Source organism: Gigantopelta aegis, chromosome 10, assembly GCF_016097555.1.
Source record: "Gigantopelta aegis isolate Gae_Host chromosome 10, Gae_host_genome, whole genome shotgun sequence".
In the NCBI taxonomy this organism is placed as follows: Eukaryota; Metazoa; Mollusca; class Gastropoda; order Neomphalida; family Peltospiridae; genus Gigantopelta; species Gigantopelta aegis.
In genome coordinates this window covers 60,940,316-60,947,530 of record NC_054708.1, presented here as the reverse complement: position 1 = coordinate 60,947,530, position 7,215 = coordinate 60,940,316, and positions in this window count along the sequence as shown.

The window sequence follows — 7,215 nt, the reverse complement described above, 5'->3', positions numbered from 1 at the left end:
TAGAGGTATTTATCTTTTTTTGTGTTGTTAAGTTTATTGGCCAACATGGTCATCTTGTCCATAGAGAATAATACAGGAGTACCTGTTGGAGACAATGTACCTTACAGTGAGAGGTTGCCAAATGTATTTAATGAGTAAAAGTGAGTGAAATATATTTGGCAACCACAAGTTGTATGATAAATCATCTCTAACAGTAATTTCTTCATATTATTTAACAGAAATACTAAACAGAAAGACTGAACATTAGGCGAAAGTATACCAGTTAGTTGATGACATCATAGACATTAATGACATACTAAAATGATGCATTATGGTTACTTGGGTCATGACCTCTGAACAGCCAATCCCAAGCCTCTGAAGTAATCTCTAACATATGATGGAGTTGGTGATCTCATAAACAGGTGTGTAAGAAACAAAGGTCCATCTTTTTGCTAATATATGTATATGTCAAAAGGTACATGTATATCTGGTGTTAATCAAGATAACGAGGTGCATATGCATCAACTCCGGACATCCAATAGCTGATGATTAATAAATCAACACAGGAGTAGGAAGATGCCAAAAAGTGGTGGGGCACACACACACACATATATATATATATTAATACATGTATAAATATATTTTAAAAAGTATCTCTGCTCCCACAAAGTGGGGGGGGGGGGGGGGGGGGGCACATGCCCCCTTGCCCCCAGCTTCCTACGCCAGTGAATCAATGTGCTCTAGTGGTGTTGTTAAACAAAACAAACCAGCATCAACTCCAACCTTGAAAATGTTGGTTTTCTTGTAACAGTGTGACCTGTGTTATCTAGGAAATCATTCACAGGTAAGCTGTCCTTTACCAAAATGACAAATGCAAATGAAAGTTGAATTAAAAGTCAATATATTCCATTGTTAATTCATCAAAAAGATAATTTGAAAATTAAATCAGTAGCCTACATTTCATTAAAGTGCCTTAATTTAGTTATGTGCTCTTTGGCTGCTAATATCTTACTTTGGATGAATATTTCCTGACCAAATTGTTCATAACCTTGATAGGTCCAGCTTAAACCCTGCATGCACCATCCTCAAAACATCAAGTCTTACTTTTCATCATGTGTGCCTAATGTTAAGATCATGGCCACATCAGTTTGTTTTCATATTTAACAGTATGGCTGATGTTAAAAAAAGAAAGATTCATTTAACAGTGTCTGTTGGCCTCATGGGTAAAACCTGAACACTGGGTTTAGCATCTTGTTCATTCATTCATTCATTTCAACTTATTTTTGTGCTTGTATCCAGTTAAAGTTCAAGCCTGCTGTCGTGGGCACACACCTCGGCTATCTGTTCAGGACGGTGGGTTAGTAGTTAGTGAGAAGTTGGTGTAGTGGTCTTAAGCCTACCCATCGAATCTTGGTGAGAGCCGGTACCAGGCTGCGAACCCAGTACCTACTAGCCTTATGTCCGATGGCTTAACAACTACATCTCCAAGGCCAGTGTTGTGTGTAGAGTTAATATGACCAATATTACTGAATGAGACCCAGAGTTCATTAACAATGTCTGGTGTTAGTCAAGGGAGATAATTCACACATCAACAGGTCTTCATGTGGGGGTTTTATATTTTTAAAAAATGTGTATGGTGTTCCGAGAGATATAAACCAACATCAAGTGTTTGTCATTCAGAGGCGGATCTAGGGGGGCCCCAGGGGGCCTCTCCCCTAAATTTTGTGACAGTTATAATTTTATTATATATTTTACGATCCCCCTCCAACCCTCCCAAAAGTTCCCTTGTCATTCCGCCTTATGTCATTTCCCGCACCCCCCTAAATGGAATTACTAGATCCGCCACTGTCATTGTTTTCATACATCTTCTTTCAAGTTTTCGTATTATCTGACTAAATGTTATGCAGCATTCTCATAGTAATGACTTGTGGTAGCAATTTGTTGTAGAGAATAGAACATGTTTAATTACTATGATGTCATCACAACTTGTAATACCGGTACCTCCAAAATTTATAACAATTTCGGGGTTCACACTTTACAATTTAGGTCTACAACAAGGGAGGGAACCTGCCACTACTGATTACAGATGCAGCAGTAAAGGATCTTTTAAGTTCACTTTCCCAGAAAGAATGACAAATCATATTGTTTGATTGGGTATTACACAAATACATGTATATGAAAAAATTGATAATAGACACGGAACAATGATGTGTGATAAAGAAAACAAAAACTGTTGAAATATGAAATATCAAATACTAGGGCATTATGAGACTTGCTGACAAATATTACAGACCAATGTAGAGCAAAGTGATTTTAAATATTTTATATGAATATAATTACATATTTAAGGCTTGATAGAAAAATATAATAGGGCTACTGAATAAATACATAATGGTCGAGCTGAGGGAGAGGTATGGAATGTGTTTTGCATTCAATATAATTGCTAAAAAAAAAATTGAGGGTGGATGATTAAAAAAAAGTGGGATGCAAGATTTGTTTTGGGAGGGATTGCAACATTTAAACAGGGCACATGCAGTACTCAGGGAAGAGGTGCAATGTTTAGAAAGGGCACCTACACTTCAAAACTACACTGCTTTATGACATACATTATAGACCGCAATACACCCCAAAGCACCAAGCCAATGAACAAATTACATGTTTTCCACTAATCACGAATAAATGTATTCATTTGTTATTACTGGATTTTTGGGGGCACTTCAAAATACGAGAGGTGTGCACACACTCCAGCACCCTCCCGAGGATCTGTGCCTACAAAATCATCGCATTTTATGTTATGCAATTCTTGAACAATCCATTTGTTATACATTTACTATATTGGATATACAGTGTATATATTTAAACTATCTTATGAAAGTTTGTGTATGTGTGTGTATATACATGTACACGTACTTGTACTTTCTAGTCAGCTTTTCTTTATTTACTTGTATCATTGAACAAAAATTTAATAACTTTTCTTGCAATGATTCTATATACTAACTGTGTTGTGGGTTAAACATTATTTTAAAAGGGTGAACAGAATGAATTTGCTTTACATGTGTTTTTGTTTTTTCTCTTTCCAAAAAATATTATTGAGATGATATTACGATATTACAGACAACCAATTAGTACTGAAATGATGCAATATAAAACAAACTGCATATATTTAGTGCACACTTTGTACTGTTATGGATAATGCACTTTTAATTATATGTGCTGTATCACATTACATGTGATGTTATGTGTGAGCCTCATTTTGAGTCTTGGTGCCTAGCATTTGGATAAATGAGTTGTGGAATAAATGAGTTGTGGAAATTTTACATTGTCATTTCTTATGTTGGTTCATAAGCTTATTGATACGTGTTAATATAACACACCTGTCATTGTCATTTCTTATGTTGGTTCATAAGCTTATTAATACGTGTTAATATAACACACCTGTCATTGTCATTTCTTATGTTGGTTCATAAGCTTATTGATATGTGTTAATATAACACACATGTCATGTTGTTTAAAATCTTGTTTTTATGTCCTGATCATAGAAATTGTGCTTAACAATATAATATAAGGAGACCAGGGAGGTGGGGGTGGATCTGTTATGTGTGCACACACACACCACCACAGCACATGCAGGGGTAGGGCAACTAAAAACACATCGGGTACACACACTGGGGCTTCTACTAGCCATCATTGAAAATTAACTAGCCCCATTTTAAATAAATACCATTTTACTAATAGTAATAAAGAGAGAGTTAGGGCTTAAAACCCCTTGGATTGGGCTGTTGGTGTGGGGGGAGGGGGGGGGGGGGTGGACAGGATATTCATATAATTACAAAATAGACTTAAATGCAGCATTTGACCAATGTTTTTCACTAGCCGTCGGGCATGGTGATAGTAATTATTTACTAGCACAACATTGAATATCACTAGCCATGGGAGTGGGGCTATCATAATCTAGAAGCCCTACACACACTGATATTCTGAACAAGAAAATATATGTTTGCTAGGGTTTTTTTTCTTTCTTTCTTTTCTTTCATTTAAATGGATTTATTAGTGGGAAACATGCTACAGTGCAGTTGTGGGTATAATTTTGAAAACAATTATTTCTTCTGTGAATGCATTTTATATGAAAGGCAAAGACACGCACACTGGAATTCATTGCAAAGATTTCAGCCAATAGATTTACAACTAGTTTTAAATGGTAAAAATAAGTGAAGAAGACAATAAAGAAATATTTTTTTCATGTATATAAATGAAACAAAACGTTTCCCTTAAGTAGTAAATAAAGTATGGATCTTTAAAATTATTACTATTTATTTATTTTATTGCCATTATTATTATTTGTGTAATCATTGCGATGCCTTGTTTGTGTTTTGTGTTTTCTTTTATCAAACCTGTCTAATTATCGGACACCTAGAAAACTTTATTGCGTCTCATTTTTTTGGGTTTCCTTTATTCTTTCTTTTCTCAATAATATTTATTTCTGTTCATATTTAAATTGCAAAAATATATTACTGTCGTAATATGTATGTATTTTGGAGAAGGCTAGTAAGTTGTATAACTTGTGCCTAATCCATTTGTTCTTTTAAAAAGCAATAAAATATGTTTCAATCAATACATGCAGTGACTGTAAACTCAGGACAGTTTATATAATTTGGCCAGTGGATAGTTTGGCTTTAACGTCTGAGTCATCACCATGGAGCAGTCAATAATAGAACTTTAAATCGATATTTAAAAATCAATATTACTGTCACATCAAAAAAAAAAAATCAAAAAAAAAAAAAAAAAACTGAAAGAAGTCTGGTTTTATATGAATGTTTTTGAAATTTTATAGTGATAATGTTTAAATAATTGCAACTGAACTTATTTTCGTTGTGTATATTATATGCATGTAGCCTATATTCCTGGTATCGTAATAATGTGAATCAGTTATTAATAAAATACAATTAGTTTAGAATTTGTCCATGCTAAATAAACTTTAAGGGGACTGTCCTGATCGAGTTTGCTGCCATTATATAAAATAACTGTCTATATATCCCATGTGTTTGCATGTTTGTAAGACTAACTTTTCATTTTACTTCATTTTATATATATATATATATATATATATATATATATATATATATATATATATATATATATATATATATATATATACATACACACACACACACAATGTATATACATGTATATATATATATCTATGGTAACCAGTCAATTCGTACCATAGTCATTTCGTACCATAGTCATTTCATACCCAATTTTACCATTTCGTACCCAAGTCATTTCATACCATGGTTATTTCGTACCATGTCTGTTTGGTCATTTCGTACCTTGATCATTTCATACCTCAATCATTTATTGTGCAGCTTAGTTGACTGATAGATAGTAAAATGTCGAATTACTGATTACTGTGAAATAAAAGTTATAATGATTTCAAGATCGTGTATATTTTGTTATACTTAATCATAGACTAGACCACATAGTGATATTCTACATCGATACTGATGTGACTGTTGATTATAATGATTCTTTATCCAACAGCAATAAGGCAAGCATAGGCAGAGAATCTGTCAACAGTGGGCTAAGAACGTAAGCCTATATAAGATGGTGGGGGAGTCTCGTATCATATGAAATGATCATCAGTGGCAATATACATATGTTCATTTAAACCTTTGCTCACTTTACAAGGTATGTTTACACGTCAACGTTTATTCGTAAACAATAAAAATAAGAAGTGGTATGCCATGACAAAAATAAGATACTGAGTACGAAACCACTACATGGTACGAAATGACCAAACATTATGGTACGAGATGGTAAAAAGTAGGTACGAAATGGCTATGGTACGAAATGACCAAAGCACTACGGTACGAAATGACTATGGTACGAAATGACCATATATATATTTGTAGGTCCTTTTCTTATACAGACTTAAGTATATTATTTATTATTTTAGTTACAGCTTTAACTCTGTTTTTGCTAGTGGTTTTATGTGCGTATTTTTATTTTTGTTGACAGATTTCCCTGATGAAGCCTGAATTGGCGAACATTTTAATTAAAGAGGGATATATGACTTTTAAAGGAGGCTTCTGACTTTTTCTTTATATAACATATATATCTAAATATATACACACACACACACATCAGGGGTGGGGAAACCACTTGATGTCGTCACAACGGGGGGGGGGGGGGAATTAAAAAAAAACCCCGATATTTGCCAAATAGATTTTTTTTAAATCATAGTGATATTTGTATAGTTTTATCTTGAATCATGAACGCAAAACAATTAACATGAAAAAAAAAATGATTTTTTTTTTTTAATCACATATGATCAGTGAAAACCCCCACAAATTGTATATATTTTACATAATAGAATAAATAATATAAAAAAGGAATACAAGTTATGAATTTTAATTCCCATATATGTATAAAAAGTACGAGTATTCAGTACTGTATCTTGAAAATGAATAAAGGATGGCACCGTTGAAGCGTTTGACAGCCTGAGCTAGCACATGTTTAGACAAAGAGAGTAATAACGTCATCACTGATTTGATGAAATTTGACCTCTACTGGCTCTTGAGATAACAGTACATGTAGCTGTTCTGCTTACTCCCACTTGTTAAAAAAAAGGTGGAAACCTTTTGTTAATTTTAAAATCCTTTATAATTATTGGATACACTATACTGAACAGTCAACAATAAATACATTTATAGATTATTTCATTTTATTTTATGCTATTTTAAGCAGTTTGTATTGCACAAAAGCCTCTTGCTTCGGACTAGGACACTCGACCCGACAGAGCTCCGTACACAGGTGTTGACAGATGTTGATTGTATCCAGTTGCAAATTCAGGGTCCTTTGTTTTAATTGGAGTGTAATACATTGATGGCTCTCTAAACCAAGAATGGTGCTATCGTTAATGTCTGTGTAATCTCTTGACCGATTCGGCGACTTTGACAAATGTCTAGCCTAGTGGCAGTCGATTGACACTACTGTAGGTCCGACTTCATTGACTGGCGATATACTTAGGCAGACTTTAAAATCACAAACGTCTGAAACACCAGACCACTATTGACCACTATTTATTTATTATTTTAAATCATGCACGATATACCGATGTCTGGGGTGGCCGGTCCGCTTGACCGATAGGAATTTTTTCCAGTAATAGAAATGTACAGGTGCTTCGGACCGACAAGAATGACAAAAGTGGGACCGGCAAACGCGCGTTTAAAAAAA